At 37.6% G+C, this 20,852-nt stretch overlaps 1 protein-coding gene across 1 annotated transcript in view; it reads right to left on the bottom strand.

Annotated features, from left to right (window-relative positions):
- Positions 1 to 20,852, bottom strand: part of Xrcc4 (X-ray repair cross complementing 4) — a 214,916-nt gene that overhangs the window by 97,896 nt on the left and 96,168 nt on the right. The window lies entirely within an intron of this gene.

The following is a 20,852-nucleotide window of genomic DNA, read 5'->3' as shown; positions in this document are numbered from 1 at the left end:
TTCCTGCTTTTGCTTAATTTTATCTTTTCCTACTCTAAGGAAACCACTAGAACTGCATTTAAAAGGGATGCAGGGAGCTCCATCTTGCTAAGCCATCAGTGGGCTCCTTAGTGAATGACCCTAGAATTCTATTGCTCTGCCTCCCTTCGACGGCCACTGCACTACTGGGCCTGGCAATCTTAGAGTTACCAGGATGACATATTAAAGAAAACATTCAAGCGGACTTAATAATCTTCCTCAATGTTTCTTGTAGCCATCACAGTATCAGCCAAAACTGTGTCTGAGATATTAGGGTATAGGCCAGGGCCTTGTAACACAAGTCTAGACCATACAAGAAATTTCTTTAAGTCTACATTCAAACTGAGACCAATTTCCAGTTTCCTTCTAATCCATTTACAAATCTGCAGTTACAGATAGCGGAGTTTAATATTATGGCCATCAGAAAGTGTGCATTGCATACAGTGTCTATGAGCTGGGGGATCTTTCTGTTTCCTCTAATTGCCCCCTGCTTCACTTAGGTAGCATTGATAATGTGTCTCATTAACTCTCCAAATAAGCTGGTCTCCATTTCTGTGTACCACAGAGGCTTTAAGATTAGATATTGTCAACATATGATCTCCATGATACACAGATTCTAAGTTGCAAAAATTCTGAGGATATGAATGGTATGACCTACAGTCATAGCTTATTTTTGTCTTCAATTTATATGGTACATGTGCTGATGTATGTTTTTGAATCTGTCTGTCTGTGTCGGTATGTGCACATGAATGAGACACCCTAGAGATCAGAAGATGGTAGAAGAAATCAGAGAATTTGAGTTACATACATGTTTTGCACTACTTATGTGGATGCCGGGAACTGAACCCAGGTCCTCTCTAAGACTGACTGTGCTCTTAACTGCTGAGATGATTCTCCACGTCTTGTAACAATACATTAATCTTAAAAGTAGAGACAACATTATTTAAGATAAAAGTGATAACCAGTCTTGACAAAAGATTATGAAAGAAAATGCAGGCAAAACAAGAGGCGATTTTAAACTCAAAATCATCATTCAATGTCACTTCAGTTCTGGGGGAAAAATATATATTATTGAGAATGAAGAACACTTACCACCAAAACTAACCTGTCGCAATATAAAATGAGATATCCATTCTTAGCCATGATGGAAAATCTAGATACTCACTATGTAATAATGCTCAGTTAACTATTATCTCATTTAAAACAGGGTCTCGCTGTGTAGCCCTAGCAGGTCTGGAATCTCTGCTCTGGTGAAATCAGAGGTCTGCTTATTCTGCATTCCTAGTGCATGCATCCCCAAGCCCAGTATTGTTCGTCTTTTAAAATTAACTGGAGATTCAAATTTTTCAGTAACTCCGAAATATCAAATTTATTATTATATTCTAAAAAATATTCACTCTCATTTCAAAATTAGAAATCTGTTTCTACCCATCATCATCTTCCAACAGCTTCAAGATTTGTCTTCTTCCAGGACCCCAGAGCATATCAAAATAGTCAAGTGATCAATTCCCTTATACAATATAGGGTAAACTTTTCAGATAATTAAATAATTCTACTTTATCACTAAAGCATCTCTGGATTATCTAAAATAACTAATGCAGTATAAATCTCGTATAAGCAGTTATTATTGTTAGTAGACAATTTAAAAAAGATTTCTGATCTGCAGTTAGTTTGTGTGTAGTGAGGAAAATGGAAAGTGAGCAGCAACTGAGTAGACAGGAGATTACGAGCAGGCAATGTGTTTAAACACCTGCTCTATAAGGGGCATGGACGTCACAGAGTTTGATCTCTGACAGATACCCTACACTAAATGCTCTCTAGACACAAAGGGACAGAGATACAAGTCATCATCTTTTCAAAGCGCCACACACATGCAGTTTAAGAAGCAAAAGTAATGCCATTAATGGGGTATCTGAATCATTAATAAGATATAAGGAAATGGTGAGGTCCGAGGCCAACGCTTCTGTCAGTTCATTCATATACATCACTTGAAAAACAATACCAAAGGGATCCAGAATAGACACCTCACTTTATAAAAGAAACCATCCGTTTATAACTTCTTATTCTGTCCAGATTATTCATATACATTACACAATAGCATATGGTACTAGTATAGCGGTTACCATATTTTGAACAGTTCTTTGATGAACATACTGTAAGCTTCTCTTTACTGTGACACTCTTCAATACATCCTGTATCCATCTCCTTATAAAATCCCAACTGGCACTAGATTTACTGTCTTCTACCATTCTTTAGTCTTCTAATAGGTTTGCATTTGTCACTTTGGCTTCACATTGTGCCTTTCATCTGGCCACCCTACTTGCGACCCTTCCGATCCACACAGCACACATTCAGATCTGTCTCTAGAGCCTGCTGATACCTATCCTTCACACATCCCAGGCTCCGGCTCGAAGTTGCAGCTCGCGCTGCATCAATGCTGGTGGGCTGGCAGCAAGCCAGAACTTCATTATGGGTAACCTCTCTATCCTTTTGATCTTAAATGTGGCTTATAAGTGACAATGATGAATTGGCTTAAGGGACCAGATGTGCTGTTGTGGTAGAGTTTCCTATGCTGTTTGTGATGGAGATCCCTGTCGCAGTAACAGAGAGGTGAGAATTCTAGACGTGGCATAATTGCACTTCGGCTGATTTAGAGATTGCTGGTATGTTCACACCGCCTTTGTTTCAGCTTCGTTACAGTCTGAGATTTATAGGGTCAATACGGATGTTAAGCTTTCCTTTCCTTGGACAACCTCGTAAATGAACCACACTTTGTTTTCTTACCTTAGAATTGGGGCCTGGACCCAGGGCATCATACATGGGAGGCAGCAGTCTTTCACTGAACTACACAGCTCTGGATTTGGATACCCCTAAGCTGGTTTTACTACAACTCAGTGTGTTATGCAGTTAATATGCAGCGGTGTCTATAGTCAAGTTTAAACAAACATCCTTAGACCTAAGTGACTAAATATTACCTTATATCAGTAGCTCCACAAAGAGTAGTAGTTCAATTTTTCTTTCATTTGTACAATAATACAAATCTATTCCATCATTACAAAATACGCATGAAATGCAACTTTTTAGCACAGATATCATGATCAGAATATTGAAAAGAAATATAATGTGAGTCTCTGATTTTAAAAATATGGCTATCACAATATATGAAAGTACAAATTTTGTATTAGCCACACTTTTAAAATAAAAAATAAACCCTGAATTTGCAGGTTAGTGATAAAACATTTACTGAGTTTTAAAAAGACCTGCGTTGCAAAAATGAAGGTATTTAATATATCTTGATTCAAAATATTACTCTAACATAATATAAAATTGAATTAAGGAAGCATTTTCTATAATAATTGATACTGAAAGACTGAAATAACAAGTAGTGTACTTATAGCACATCACAATTTGTACTTAGCACAATTTCCTACTTGATGCATCCATGAGTCTAGCTGCTGCCATACTGAAAAAATAAAAGTCTAGGCAGACCTCTAGGCCAATGCACAGAGAAGTAGAAATTCAGGCTTCCTTTTGCATGTTACATCTTAATACAGTCTTTCTAGTTTAAATGCCATTTTTATGGCTTAATATCGTTCTGAATCTTCTTAAAAAGTCAACAAAAATTTGGATCCTTAATCTAAAAATGGCCATTTGTTTAATAGCTATAGGTTAAATTGTAGCTTTTACCTTTCTTCTAAAAACAAAAACACAAAAGCAAAACAACAACTTCATTATGACACAAAAGATGGCTCACTGTGCATAAGCACTTGTTACCTAGCCTGCAGAACTGAGCTCAATCACGGAAACCTACCGTGTGCAGAGAAGGGGCTCCCATAAGCTGTCCTCCTCTGATCTCCAGGAAAGGAGGGCATTTTTATACCCACAAACATGCACACACACTCGCACAACAAATAAGCAAATAAATATAAAAAAGTAAAGTTATTTAGGAGTTCTAAAGCCTATATCTAAGGATGTAACCTTATATAAGCTAAGGTATTTATATTGATAACAATATTGTGGATCCTAATTAAATATGGATTGTAGCTCTATCTTTTAAGTGGCTTTGACAGTGAAGTGTAGGTAAGATGACATGATGACACAGGGGTAAGACAGTAGTCTACAGGCCATCAGGAGCAGAACCTTCTTTCAGAGTCCTTTGAAAGTACCATTCTCAAAATACTTTGATTTTTAGAGGGGAGAACCATGAGAAAATAGTTTTCTATTGCTTCAACAGCAGAGTATTAAATTAGGAGTTATAGCTAAATATATATGCAGATACATGTACTGTTTTACATATAACCCCAAATAGAGAGACATCCTCTAAATACTTAGAATTGCAAATTGTCAATTCAATTGGAGATGTTAATAAAAGAGCATTTGTGCAGTTTGTACAATGCATGCCTATTAACCATATCAACTAACATTTGTCTTAAGTCCGTTCTAGAACATTCCTCTTATTGTAATGGCAAAAGAACATACTAACCTGCCCTCCAAATCCTGAAGGTCTCCTTGTATTCTGAAGTTTTATATTCTCATGGTTCTAAGCTATACTTTAAAAATTCATTATTTTGAGATCTTCCTTTCATGTCTAGTACACATCTTCTTAACATGGGAAACACAGTCACACTGTCCTTGGAAAATATTCATCTTCTTTAGAGAATTCCTTCGTTTCACCCTTTTACTCAGGAAGTTGAAACCAACATGAACAGTGTTTTCTTACATAGGGTTCCTCTAAAACTAATACTTGTTACAAAATGCCCAAAGACCTTTAATTTGAAAATGTTATAGTATGGGGGATCTAGGAAACAGGGAGGACAACTGGAGAAGGTCATCTGATCATGACACAGACATTGCAGTCCGGACCACTCAACACTGTTGCTGTCAGTGAACTCCAGCCGCAACAGTCAGTATGGATGAAGATGGAGTCCATCCTTGCTACGCATTGCTGGACGGTTTGCTACAGACAGATTCCAGGGTGAATCACTGTTCCAGCTCTAACTCTCCCCAGGACCACACCCAGATCCAATGGACCATTTCAATCCAATACTTACACACATGGCCTAGGTTAAATGAAATGAGTTTCAAGACCAAAACCAAAACCAAAACCAGAAGTAACCGAAAGCTAGGTTGTGGGATCTGTGGGGTTGGGGCGGGACACTGACAGGGTTGGCAGGTAAGAGGATGTGGGGAAAGAGCAGTAAGACCATATCATGACATATCATGAATGAAGTTGACAAATAACAAAGTGAATCTTAAAAAGAAGAAAAACAGTCTCTGTAAAAAATTAAGTAGTAGTTATTAATTTAATGGAACAGGCCTTGAAATAAAGAAAAACAAAAATAAACATTATCTTAGTGGTCTTCATTGAGCTTATAAAGAGACTGGCTGAATGACTAGGTCTCTATCACCCTGGAATTGTCCTTGGCTCAGAAAAAAATAAAATAAAATAAAGGGTGTAGCTGTCCAGTCCTAAGTCACAGATTGGCTGCCAATATCACTGAACATTTCAAGGCCCAGAGAAAAGAAACAAATAGAGCTCAGTTAAGTCCTTGAATGCTGTTTGCTAAACCAAAACAAAAGAATAAAACCTGCCAAACATGGGGCTGGAGAGAGGCCTCAGCGATTGAATGGTTAAGAGCGCTCGGCTGCTCATGCAGAGTACCAAGGTTGGGGTCTCAGTGCACACAGGGCAGCTAGTGAGCATCTTCAGCTTCCCTGGGAGGGAACGCATTTATGTTCTCTTTAGCCTCATGGGTTCTTACACGCATACAAGAAAACATGAAATAAAAATTTCAAAAAGAAAACAGTACTGTCAAACATGTTTCTAAAGCGTTTGGAACATTTTTTCCTTTTCAGCGATATGTAACAGGTCGATTTCTCTATACTTTTCTCAGCACTTGCTTTAATATGTGTTACTTGAAGTAGTACCAGAATTTAGTTTAGGAACTTTGCCTTTCTCCAATGACTAAGAATGCTTAACAGCCTTTCATTCAGTCATCAGCAATTAGTAAGTCCTGTATCTTCTTCAATGAAATGCCAAGTCAAGTCTTGCCTATGGTACATTAGATTGTTATTTTCTTCTCAGTTACAGGGGCCTTTTTTCAGTTAACAAGTTTCTTGTCAGGTATATGACTTGCATTTACTGGTTTCCCTTTGAGGTACGAAATTTGTATGACAAAATATAATCCATTATTGTATGCTGTGTATTTTGCTTTTGATATTATACATAGGGGCTAAGAATTTCTTCATTTAGGCTCTACTGAAGTCAGTTTTCTTAAGTAAATATTTAACTTAATTTACTTTTATAATAAATATCAAATGTTCAAATAAAATGGAAAAAAAGAAAAACATAAAATTACTCTTTCTCAGTTAAGTTGTCCTGGTAGCTTTGCTAAGGATCAGTTGAACAGAAATATAAACGTTTGTTCACCTAGAATTCTGTTTAATTCACTCAACAGTCATCTTATACTAAAACTACACTTTCTTGACTTATAGTTCTTGGTTTTTTGGGTAATTTTTTGTGTGTGGGTTTTTGTTTTTGTTTTTGTTTTTGTTTTTTTTGCTGTTTTTTGTTTTGTTTTTGGTTATTTTATTTATTTACATTTCAAGTGTTTGCTTTCCAGGTATCCCTCTCCCCTTTGCCTATAAGAGAGTGCTCCCCAACCTACTCACTCCTACCTCACACCTCTAGCATCCCCCAAGCTGGGGTATCAAGTTTACAAGGACCTCTCTTCCCACTGATGCCAGAAAAGGCCATTCTCTGCTACTTATGCAGCTGTAGCCATGGGTCCCTCCATGTGTACTCTTTGGTTGGTGACTTAGTCCCTGGGAGCTCTAGGAGGTCCAGTTACTTGATACTGTTGTTCTTCCTATGGGGCTGCAATCCCCTTCAGCTCCTTCAGTCCTTCCCCTATCTCTTCCACTGGGGTCCCCAGGCCCAGTCCAATAGTTGGCTGTGATTATCTGCATCTGTATTTGTCACAGGCTAGTAGAATTTCTCAGGGAACGGACATGCCAGGCTCCTGTCTGTGAGCATTTCTTGGCATCAGCAATAGTATGGGAGTTTGGTGTCTGCAAATGGGATGGGTTCCAAGGTGATGCGGTCTCTGGATGGCCTTGCCTTCAGTCTCTGCTTCATTTTTGTCCCTGCATTACCTTTAGACGGAAACAATTCTGGGTTAAAAGTTTTGAGTTGGTTGGGTGGCCCCATCCCTCAACTGAGGCCATGCCTATCCACTGGCGGTGGTCTCTACAGGGTCTATCTCCCTTGTGAAAATTCTTGTTTTAAGGAATATTTTGACTATTCAATTTCAGTGTGAATTTTAAGATGAGCATGTCAGTTTCTGGCAAAATACAAGCAGTGATTCTGTAAAGGATGCGTTCAAACTAAAATCTGATATAACTGGCTGACTTTAACATAGCAAAATACAAATTTCCGATCATTAAATTCAGATCTTTTCCCATTTATTTAATAAGTCTATTTTCATATTCTAATGGTTTTAGTCTATGCATTCTGGATTGTTTGTTTGTTATTCAACTCAGTTCTCAGATATCATCATCATCATCACTATAATTACTTGACAATGCTGGTGTTGGATCTGGGCCTCACGCATGCTAAGACAACGTTATCAGTAGGGATATATTTCCAGCCCTACTCTTCTTGGCACTGGTCTCCATTTTCTTCATCTCTTTCGCTCATTTAAAATTTATGGAAAAGTGACTGAGTTTTGTGTATCAATATCACACCTTAAAACCAGGCTCATTCATTCATTGGTTGTATTTTAATACAGTTTCTTAACCAATAATATATCAATAAAGTGACAGTTTTCATTGCTGACCTGTCTGGATGCATTTTATTTGTTCTCTCAAACACCCATGCTGGCTGCAACTGACAAGAACATTCACCCTTTGTTTCTAGCTACTGGAGGCAGTGTTCTGCAGGTCACCCCTACCTAGAAAACAGGTATGAGCCTCAGCCAAACTGCTTTCATCAGGTTGAGGAAGTTCCCTTATATTCCTGTTTCACTGAGTCTGTTTTGCATTAAAATGTGTGGGAATTTCCAAGTGCTTTTTACATATATACAAATCACATTATATGTAATATTAGTGTATTAGCAATGTAAGGTAAATTGATGAAATTTAAGATACAAACACTTGTTATCAGAAAGATAAAAACTGTCTGTTCATGATGCATATTTCCTGTTTCTATTTTCGCTTTCCTAGTATTTTAATTACAGTTTCTGTATCTACAGTCATGGGAGACATTACTTTATAATTTCTTCTATTATATTCTATAATTCCATATTGACCAGTTGTCTGCTATTTTATATTTACCAGCTGGTATTCTATACTTTCCAACTGTCACATGCTGCTGAAGTATGGAATCTTTGCTCAATTTAATTCTAAGACAATTTTGCTGTGTCACTGCTCATTATTGAATCTGTCTTAAAGCCACTCACAGTGTTACGATTGCTTTATTGGACAACTCTTGTCAATGACATCAAGGGGATCAAAAGTGTTTATACACCTAATATTTTGATATATATTGATCTACATATTTTGTGTCTTCATGATTTAATTTTTTTCCTGTAATTCCCATCAAGATTTGTGATTAATTTATCTTAGCCCGAAGGATTTCTCTTAGTGTTCCTGATAAGGCAGGCTGCCAATGACTGTCTTATTCTATAAGTGCTATTTAATTGTAAAACTATCATATGCATTGTCAGGTGTAGTGATACCATTATCCAATAGCATGTTATGGTGGATTCTCCATCCCCTGAGCCTTCAGTCCCTTTCCTGCCTTCCTGTCTTTCTTTTGTACTTGTCCATAACACCTTTCTTGTTCTCTAATGTCGCATACACATTAAAATTTAACTCAAAAATAAAGAATGAGACTTTGCAATGTACAGAAAAGTGGAAAGTATTATGAGAAGCATGGCTTAAAACAATAAGAAACATGTGCTTGCTCTTACATAGGATCCCAGTGTGTGGTGTACATATGCATGTGTCTAAGTGGGTGTAAGTGTGTGGTAAGCTTAGAAAACTAAAGAGAAATGAAGGTTTAGTTTTTCTTCATGTAGAAAGGCACTTTACTGAATATAAAATTACAAATCTACATTTCTCTCTTTAATTTCAGAACTCTACTAATGTCATTCATTTTTCTGCTGGTTTCTATCTGTCCAGGGCTTCATAGAGTTAACAACACTGGAGGTCCTAGATAGGTGACCATCAGGATAATCTCCTCCTCTCTGCCAACCTTTAAGGAGGCTTATGGGTCTCAGTATGAATCTGTGGCCATTACTCTACTTAGTGCTTAAGTTTTTGGATATGTACTAATTCTGAGAGACTAAATATCTTAGCTACTACTTGAAGCATATTCATAGCACCCATGTCCTTCTCTGCATGAATTGACATGGGCTTTTATCAGCTAATCTGAAGTTATCCTAAAGGCCTCTGAGATTCTGCTTACTCTTCTTTGGGGTGTTTGGTTTTGTTCTCATACATTAGAGACTCTCTTAATCAACTGTCTAGGCCACTGCGTCCCCTTTTGCCATCTTGAATAACCTGTTTACCTACTCTCATGGACCTGTCTTTTTAGCTACTCTACTCTGCAACTCCAGAATTCCAATCTTGTACTTCTTCAATAATAACTTCACTTCTGATATGTTTTTAAAACTATAAAGAAAGGAGGGGTATACCCTATGGAGGTGAAGTCAGGAAGCAGGCATGGGCCTGCTGAGGCATCCCTTTCCCCTGAGGGACCAGACACAGGACAGTATAGTAAAGAATAGGGTGTATTCAGGGCTTGAGGAGGAGAGTTAAGAGGGTAGCAGAGGTGAAGAAAGGGAGAGAGAGAGAGAGAGAGAGAGAGAGAGAGAGAGAGAGAGAGAGAGAAGAGAAGAGAAGAGGAGGGAGGGAGAGAGAGAAGGAGGGAGGGAGAGAGAGAAGGAGGGAGGGAGAGAGAGAGAGAAGAGGAAAGTGGAGAGAAGACGGGGAAGGAACAAGGGGACAGAGTAGGAACAGGAAGGCAAGAGAAGAGAGCAGAGGAGGCAAGCAGCACCATTTATAGTGAGTCAGGCCTACCTGGCTGTTGCCAGGTAACCGTGGGGCAGAGCTTACACAGAATGCTAACAATCTCTTTGTTAAGCATCTTTGCATGTTAACATATTATCATGCTCATTTTTAATTCTTAAAGCATGTTTTCTTAAAATATTTTAATTGTGCTTTGAAGATTTTTTTTCTACTATATTCCACATCTGGGGAAAATGTGAAAGCTTCTATTGACCGTTTTCTCACTCTCTCCACTGGGTATGGATCATGGTTTCCTGTCTTTTGCATGTCTGGTTTTGTTGAAAACTCACTTATTCACTGCTGCCAAGATCATTACTTCCAGCAAGAAATGCCACCAGATGTGAATCTCAACCTCTGGGAAGATCAATTGAGCCCTTTTCGTCCCATGCAAATTAGGTGCCAATCCTTCTAGCTTGCCAGATCCCATGAGAATCCCCACACCAAGTTCACAAAAGGGGCACAGAGGAAAAATGGCAGTTGTGGGTAAAAATGTTGCAGATGGCGAGTTCCTACCACATTTCATTAGCCTTGCCAGTATAAGCCATATTTGTGCTCCTGCTTGCCCTTCATGGGTGTTCTGAAATGTTTGTTTCATCAATTTTGAAAGGAAAGGAGATTCAGCCTTTTTAATCTATACTCAGAGACATTTAAAACACAATTTCTTTGTTTCTTCAGGAACACCTAAAAAAGTAAAATATCTATCTACGAAGTCATATGCCTAGAACACAATATGACACTATGGAAGCAGGGGCAGAAGCATAGTGAGTACCAAAGGACAAGGGCATCCACCAGGAGATAGCACTGCCTACAAAGAAAGAGAGGCTGTGCCCATGAAGTCAACACAAAATGTCTTCCTGCACAAGACATGAAGAATAACACCATTTGCCATGTCAAGGTAAATAGAGAAATCTTACAGGGGGTGAGGGATAATTGTTTTCCTTCTCTTGGCATCTGGATGAAAAGCTATAGACAAGTAATGAAGGCTAAAAGACGGAGAACTAGTATCTACAACCACAGGGGATGAACCCTTATTTGACAATAGTAAGTGGTCATCCCTAAAGCAAATATAGGCAACAATAAGTGTTTTATCATAATATAAAACAATATACCTATATGTATAACAACAGTAATTTTAAAAAGAAGCCATGAATTGGGTTGGAAGAAGTACAGAAATATTGAGACTATAGTGCACATACATGAAATTAGAAAGATACTTTAAAAAAATAATCTAAAGAAACTACCAAGCAGAGCAAGAATGCCAGTAGAAACATGTACATCTTAATTTCCTCCATGAGTTATATATCATGAAGTCTTACTTGCTCAATCTCATGGTGAAGACAGTCTCTAGAGCAAATACCTACACATGGGGTCTCTCTAGGAACTAAGGGTCCCCAACTCCCCCTGTAAACTGCTAACTTTTCATTACTGGGATTTCCCAGTGTTTTATACTTCAACCATATGGTACAAAAGTAGCTAATTTATTATTTGAAAGGCAATTTAAAAGATCTTTTATGTGTTCAAGGATAACTTACTGAACCTTTCTAGGACTCTATTTGCTCTGAAAAAGTAGTGACTTGAACTAGAGAAAGTACAATTATAGAAGATCTGGGATTCAGATATATGTAATGTTGATCCTGGCAATAATGCTTACACGTACCTGTCCAGTATCGCTAAGAAACAGCCCAAACTGTCTCTGCAGCATGGTGGTAGGCTTTGATAAATTAAGTTTTCCATTTAGAATTTGTAAATAAACATATCTATGATGAGGATTCTGGCTAAGATGAAGAGCATATGTGTAGTTCCAAAGAGCTTATGAGTAATCTCTTTGGCAGTACACATTGCTCTCCCTGTGTGAGAGGAGATTCACTGTGCAATGTTACAAGGTCTATCAAAGACCTTAGAAAGACTTAGAAATTTTAGACTCTGTTCTATTTTTAAAAACAACTGTATCAGTATTCATCAAGTGTGTGGCACGGCCATTCATTTACTTTCAAAAAGGCTATTCTATAACCAGACTGCCTTTCAGGAAGCCTAGCAACTAAGTAGAAACCCAAATGATTGACAGTAATTATACAGGAACTTCCTGTTTGTTAAGAAGCAGGAGTAATTAAATAATGCGCTAAATCTTAGGCACATAATTATGAAGAGAAATGGACAGAAAGCTTCTTTATTTGTTTGTAATATCTGTGCTATTTTAATCTGCACTGAACGGCCAAGCATAGTAGGAGAGTACTTTTGTATTTGATCTTTTAGCAAGGCTAATTCAAATATTCTCCAATGGTAAGAAATAATGTCAATTTCCAGTAACAAAATGAGGATTATTCAGCTATATTAATTGTTTATTAAAGATAAATATTCCTTCACATAATTCCTTATATCATGGCTAATTAGGAGTAATTAACATATGATTAAAATGTTTCAATCTTTATAAAATAAATCTAGCCTTCTAGTAAATATTCTTCGTGATACCTAAAAACCTTTAACTGGTTAAAATTCTTATATTCATATATAATTAAATGTGTGCTCATATAAAACTTTATTGTTACAGTGCCAATGCAGCTCTGAAATGAAAGAATTCATAAAGAAAGACTGTCTGTTGCATTGTAAACGATACTTGGGCACTTAATGACTTTCTATTGCTTTGTGAGGTTCTATTATTTGTGAAACCAAACTATGATATTTTCTCAGTTTGAATACAAAAGACCAGTCTCTGGAAGAGAAGGGTATTTCACAGGATTTATAATCCCCAACAGACTTCAGGTTCCAAGTGAAAAATAAAAAAACAAAAACAAAAAATAAAACACTTTGAGGCACTTTTCATAAAAAATTATGAAAGTCTATGAGATAGTAAAATCAGTTAGGAGCAGGAGAGATGGTTGAGCAGTTGGGAGCACTGGTTATACTCCCAGAGGACCCAGGTTTAGTTCCCATAATCCATATGGCAACTCATAACTGTCTGTCTGTAATCCAGCTCCAAGCGATTTCATACCCTCACACAGACCTGCACTCAGGTAAAACACCAATGCCCATAAAATAAAAAACAATTTCAAAACTCATTTAGATGAGAGTGAAAGCAGCCTAGTTCTCTCTATAATCTAAGGCTTCACTATAATGACCTTAGCTATTTTAGCTCTTGGAATCTTTATCAGAAACAAAGCAAAAATTCTGCCACCCCTAGGCCCTTAGGATGCAGTCATATTTTAGAAACGAAGTCATTAATGATGTTTTAAGCTATTTCAAAACTCTGAACATCAATATATTGTAAAAACAAAACTTGCTACAGAAAAATATTAGTGGCATTGTCTACAACCTTTGGCGATACTTGGGAATTCATTTAGCCAATAAGCTATACCCATGAGCTTTACGGTCTGCTTCTTTTATGCAATGCTGAGAACTGACGTCTAGGCCTAATACACGCGGGACACTCTACTACTGTGTTCAATCTACAGATCCTCAAGGTTTTCATGCCATGACACGGCCATTGAAACTGGCCTATTTACCAGGGTAATAGCCATAACAACAGAGGAAAGTTTTAAACTTTGGGTAATAAAACCAAGGAAATTATTTTAGTCATAAAAATATTACACATACATTTCTTTCAAAATTTGATATACAGATCCTACTTCTGGATAAATGGATAAAATAACCACCTTTCAGGTTGTAGTGGCACACACCTTTAATCCTAGGACTAAGGGGACAGAGGTAAGAGGATTTCTGTGAATTTGAGGCCAGCCTGTTTTACCTAGTGAGTACCAGAATAGTCAGGTTATAAAGAGATGATATGTCTTAAATAAGAATGAAAGAAAGAGAGAAAGGAAGGAAGGAAAGAAAGAAGGAAAGAAGGAAAGAAAGAAATCAATCTTTCTTGTAATAGACGGTTGAATCAGTAAAAGATTGTCATCTCAGTAAACCTCAGTCATCACAAAGGAACAGGGCAGTCCTGTAAACAACTCACGAGGACTGTGGGAATTTTAATAACGAAAACAAGAATCACATAATATAATTACTACGAAATTATACACTCAAACACTTTTAGAAATAGGTTTCTGAAAGACAGAGTAAATCTGGTATTCCTTACTTCTCCCATTTGCTTGTCTATATGAATGCAGTCATCCCTGAAACAGAAAGATCTACATCACAGCCACATGCTTTCTTAAATCGCAGGCAACCAAGACACTAGAAGAAGTTCAGGAAGAAGAGGCAGCTCAGACTCAGCTCATAATCATAACACACCGAGTGTGAGACCAAAATTGAAATGATGGTGGCATGCAGCATGGATGAGCTGCATGGCAGCTGGAAGAGACCTCACTGCTGCTGTTGTTAATGGCCCAGGTGTTGTTTCTATTTTGATGTTAATTCTGCTTCCCCAAGAGGGGCAGCCTGAGTCTAAGAGTGAATCACTTACTAAGGTGACTTCATGTGACCTTTCCCCTATGAATAAGGATTTCAAGGAACCAATCACTGGAAAAGAAGTCCATGGAACTTCCAGGACAGACTGGAAGAGGACAGGAAGGAAAAGGTGACTTGCTTTTCAACAGGGAGAACTTGGAAGACAAATGGAGCTAGAGGTTTAGATGGCAGACCCACCAGGATTTGCCCCCAGAAGAGTTATATTTAGAATATCGTACAGAATTAGGATGCTAGTTGCAGCATCCAGCAATTGAGTTACCTGTTGATTCTAAACTAAGTTTGTGTAGTGTTTTGCTTCAGGCGTGACTCAACTGGGTTCCATAGCAAGGTATGATGGCAGGGCACCGCATCCAGGAATTTGGAAGCATGGGGCTGGCATGGCAGCAAACCACCATGGAAACTTAGCATCCAGGTGGAGAGGTTTCAGAGCTCTAGGTCAGAGAGTCTGCCAGGATGATGACAGGCCAGGTCAGCCTGTCCTCAGGTGACTTGCTCCCAGTAGCATGGGATTGTCTTTTTATTATCTCACACTACAATGTACAATGCTTCCCCTCAGACTTGTAGACTCAAGTTTTGATTCCAAATCAAGAGTTTCAAATTTGAGATTTAGTTTTCTTAAGATCAAATAATTTAAAAATAAAAAAGACCCAAAGGCTTGAGAATTACATCAATGACACAAAAAATAAAGGAATAATAAAGAGAAAAATGTTGCCAAATTAAAATAGTACAATTAGACTCAAGCCTTGCTAAAAATAGGTTCAATACATAAAAGTCCTAATGTCATTACATACTTAATGATATATTTTTGATCAATAAGTTGGTCTCCAGGAGTGCTGACACACAGGTTTACAGAAGGGTCAAGCCACTGTCAGAGACAGCATGACCAGCTAACACCAGAGATAACCAAATGATTAGAAGCAAGCACAAGAAACCAAGCAACAGAAACCAAGACTACCTGGCATCATCAGAGCCCAGTTCTCCCACAACAGCAAATACTGAATATCCCAACACACCAAAAAAGCAAGATTTGGATTTAAAAACCACATCTTATGAAGGTGATAGAGGATTTTAAGAAAAACGTAAATGACTCCCTTAAAGAAATACAGGAGAACACAGGTAAACAAGTAGAAGCCATTAAAGAGGAAACACAAAAATTCCTTAAAGAATTAAAGGAAAACAACCAAACAGGTGAAGAAATTGAACAAAACCATCAAGGATTTAAAAATGGAAAGAGAAGCAATAAAGAAATTACAAAGGGAGACAACCCAGGAGATAGAAAACCTATGAAAGAGATGAGGAGTCATAGATGCAAGCATCAGCAACAGAATACAAGAGATGGAATAGAATTTCAGGGGCAGAAGATAGCATAGAAAACATTGACACAATCATCAAAGATAATGTAAAATCACATAAAGCTTCTAACCCAAAATATCCAGGAAATTTGGGACAAAATGAGAAGATCAAACATAAGGATAATAGGTATAGAAGAGAGTGAAGATCCCAACTTAAAGGGTCAGTAAATGTCTTCTACAAAATTATAGAGGAAATCCTCCCTAATCAAAAGAAAGAGATACCCATAAACATACATGAAGTCTATAGAACTCCAAATAGATTGGATCAGAAAAGGAATTTCTGTCAGATAGTAGTCAAAACACCAAACACAGGAAACAAAGAATATTGGAAGCAGTAAGGGAAAAAGTCAAGTAACATATAAAGGCAGGCCTATAAGAATTACTCCAGACTTCTCACCAGACATTATGAAAGCCAGAAGATCGCGGGCAGATGTCAAACAGACCCTAAGAGAAAACAGATGCCAGCCCAGGCTACTATATCCAGTAAAACTCTCAATTAATATAGATGGAGAAACCAAGATATTCCATGACAAAACCAAATTTACACAAAATCTCTCCACAAATCCAGCCCTACAAAGGATAATAGAGGGGAAATACCAATACAAGGAGTGAAAATAGACTCTAGAAAAAGCAAGAAAATAATCTCCTTGCAACAAAGCAAGAGAGACACACAAATATAATTCTACCTCTAACAACAAAAATAACAGAAAGCAACAATCACTATTCCTTAATATCTCTTAACATCAATGGACACAATTCCCCATTAAAAAGACAAAAACTAACAAACTGGATATGTAAAAAAGACCCAGCTTTTTGCGGTATACAGGAAACACACCTCAGTGACAAAGACAGACACAACCTCAGAGGAAAAGGCTGGAAAACAATATTTCCAAGCAAATGATCCCAAGAAACAAGCTGGACTAGCCATTCTGATATCTAATAAAATCGACTTTCAACCAAAATTATCCAAATAGATAAGGACAGATACTTCATATTCCTCAAAGAAAAATCCACCAAGATGAACCCTCAATCTAGAATATTTATGCTCCAAATGCAAGGGCACCTATATTCATAAAAGAAACCTTAATAAAGCTCAAAGTACTCATTGCAACTCACACAATAATAGTGGAAGATTTGAATACCCCACCCCCATCAATAGACAAATCATGGAAATGGAAAATAAACAGAGACATAGAGAAACTAACAGAAGTTACGAACCAAATGGACTTAACACATATTTATAGAACATTTCATCCTAAAACAAAAGAATTTACCTTTTTTCAGCACCTCATGGTACATTCTCCAAAATTGCCCATATAATCTGTCACGAAACAGGCCTCAACAGATACAAGAAGACTCAAATAATCCCATGCATCCTATCAGATCACCACAGACTAAGGCTGGTCTTCAATAACAAAAAAGTAACAGACAGCCCACATATACATGGAAGTTGAACAACACTCTACTCAATGATAACTTTGTTAAAGAAGAAATAAGGAAAGAAATTAAAGACTTTAGAATTTAATGAAAATGAAGGCATAATATATAAAAAAAAAAAAAACAAGGAAAACTCATAGCGCAGAGGGCCTCCAAAAAGAAACTGGAGAGAGCATATATCAGCAGCTTGACTGCACACCTTTTAGCTCCAGAACAAAAAGAAGCAAATACACACAAGAGGAGTAGACAGCAGGAAATAATCAAATTCAGGGCTGAAATCAACCAAGCAGACACAAGAAGAAGCACACAAAGAATCAACAAAACCAGTAGCTCGTTTTTTGAGAAAATCAACAAGATAGATAAACCCTTAGCCAGACTAACCAGAGGGCACAGTGAGTGTATCACATTGACAAAATGAGAAATGAAAAGGGAGACATAAGAACAAAATCTGGGGAAATTTAAAAAGTAATCTGACCCTACTACAAAAGCTTATATTCAACAAATGGGAAAATCTGGATGAAATCGACAATTTTCTAGACAGATACTAGGCACCAAAGTTAAATCAGGATCAGAAAAACCATCTAAATATCCCATAACTCCTAAAGACATAGAAGCAGTTATTATAAGTCTCCCAACCAAAAAAAGCTCAGGACTTAGTGCAGAATTCTATCAGACCTTCATAGAAGACCTAATACCAATACTGTCCAAACTATTCCACAAAATAGAAACAGAAAAAACATTACCCTTCTATTAAGCCACAATCACACTTACACCTAAACCACACAAAGTCCAAACAAAGAAAGAGAAATTCAGACCAATTTCCCTTATGAATATCAATGCAAAAATACTCCATAAAATTCTTGCAAACTGAATCTAAGAACACATCAAAACGATCATCCATCATGATCAAGTAGGATTCATCCCAGGTATGCAGGCATGCTTCGCTATATGGAAATCTATCAACGTAATCTACTATATGAGCAAACTTAAAGAAAAAAAACATGATTATCTCATTAGATTCTGAGAAAGCATTTGACAAAATTCAACACCCCTTCATATTAAAAGTCCTAGAAAGAACAGGAATTCAAGGCCCATACCAAAACATAGTAAAAGCAATATACAGCAAACCAATAGCCAACATCAAATTAAATTGGAGAAAAACTTGAAGTAATTCCATAAAATCAGGTAGTAGACAAGGTGGCCACTCCCTCCCTATTACTTCAATATAGTACTCGCAGTCCTAGCCAAAGTAATCAGGCAACAAAGGGAGGTCAAAGGGATACAAATTGGAAAGGAAGAAGTCAAAATATCAGTATTTGCAGATTATATGATAGCAAACTTAAATGACCCCAGAAATTCCACCAGAGAACTACTAAGCAAAATCGCTGGTTATAAAATTAACACATACAAATCAGAAACCTTCCTCTACTCAAAGGATAAATCAGATGAGATAGAAATTAGGGAAATGACACCCTTCACAATAGTCACAAATAACATAAAGTACCTCAGTGTGACTATAACCAAGCAAGTGAAAGATTTGTATGACAGGAACTTCAACTCTCTGAAGAAAGAAAGTGAAAATATCAGAAGACAGAAAAAGCTCCCATGATCATGGATTGTCAGGATTAATGTAGTAAAAGAGGCCATTTTGCCAAAAGTAATCTATAGATTCAAAGCAATCACCATCAAAATTCCAACTCAATTTTTCATAGAGTTAGAAAGCACAATTTGCAAATTCCCTTGGAATAACAAAAAAACAACAACAACAACAAAAAAAACCCACGATAGTGAAAACTATCCTCAACAATAAAATACTTCTGAGGTAATCACTATCCCTGACTCAAACTGTATTACAGAGCAATTGTGATAAAAAGTGTATGGTATTGGTATAGAGGCAGGCAAGTAGATCAGTGGAATAGAATTGACAACCCATAAATGAACCTGCATACGTATGGTCACTTGATTTTGGACAAAGGAACTAAAATCATCCAGTAAAAAAACCAGCATTTTCAACAAATGGTGCTGGAATGTAGAAGAATGCAAATCGATCCAATCTTATCACCATGTACAAAGCTCAAGTCCAAGTGGATCAAGGACCTCCACATCAAACCAGATACACCCAAACTAAGAGATGAAAAAGTGGGGAAGAACCTTGAACACATGGGTACTAGGGAATATTTCATGAATAGAACACCAATGGTTTAAGCTCTGAATTGACAAATGGGACCTCACAAAATTGCAAAGCTTCTGTAAGGCAAAGAACAGTGTCATTAGGACAAAATGGCAACCAACAGATTGGGAAAATATCGTTACTAATCCTACATCTGATAGAGGGCTAATATCCAATATATACAAAGATCTCAAGAAGTAAAACTCCACAGAATTAAATAACACTATTAAAAAATAGCCAGAGGCTGGAAAGAACCGAGATGCCCTTCAGCAAAGGGATGGATACAGAAAATGTGGTAAATCTACACAATGGAGTACTACACATCTATCAAAAACAATGACTTCATGAAATTTATAGGCAAATGGATTGAACTAGACAATATCATCCTGAGCGAGGTAACCCAATCACAAAAAAATACACATGGTATGCACTCACTGGTAAGTGGATATTAGCCCAAAAGCTTGAGTTACCCAAGATACAATCCACACCCCACATGAAGCTCAAGAAGAAGGACGAACAAAGTGTGGATGCTTCAGTCCTTCTTGAAAGGGGCAACAAAATATTCATAGGAGGGGATATGGAGACAAAGTTTGGAGCAGAGACTGAAGGAATGGTTATTTAGAGCCAGCCCCACCTGGGGACCCAGTTCATATACACACAGCAACCAAACCCAGACAATATTGCTGATGCCAAGAAGTGCATGCTGACAGGAGCCTGATATAGCTCTCTCCTGAAAGACTCAGCCAGAGCATGACAAATACAGAAGCGAATGCTAGGGCAAACCATTGAGCTAAGAATGGGGTCCCCATTGGATGAGTTAGAAAAAGAGCTGAAGGAGCTGAAGGTATTACAACCTCATAAAAACAAAACCAACCAACTAGAGCTCTCAGGGTCTAAACCTCTACCCAAAGAGTACACATGGATGGACCCATAGCTCCACAGGCATGTGTAATAGAGGATGGCCTTGTTGGGCACCAATGGGAGGAGAAGCCCTTTGTCCTGCCAAGGCTGGACTACCCAGTGTAGGGGAAAGTCAAGGTGGGGAGGTGGGAAGGGTGAGTGGTTGGGAGGGAGAATATCATCATAAAAGAAGGTGGAGAGGGATAGGATAGGGGAATGCATGGACAGGAAACAGGGAAAGGGAGTAACATTACAATTGTAAATAAAAAATAAAATTTGATGCATCAATTAACTAGCTTAATAAGCCTCATTTCATCTTCAGTACCACCCTTGGGGTTTAGGCAAAACTTTCTTATTGCTATATGAGTTCAGAGGTTCCCATATATTGCTACTTACTTGTACTGCCTCTATACAACCCTAGAATATAGCTCAGGATTAAATACCTGCTAGGACTTGGTTCACAGGCCTGAATGTGGCTCATAAGTTATAAACCA

Source organism: Rattus rattus, chromosome 3 (assembly GCF_011064425.1).
Source record: "Rattus rattus isolate New Zealand chromosome 3, Rrattus_CSIRO_v1, whole genome shotgun sequence".
NCBI lineage: Eukaryota > Metazoa > Chordata > Mammalia > Rodentia > Muridae > Rattus > Rattus rattus.
This window is presented reverse-complemented; position numbering and strand designations above follow the sequence as displayed.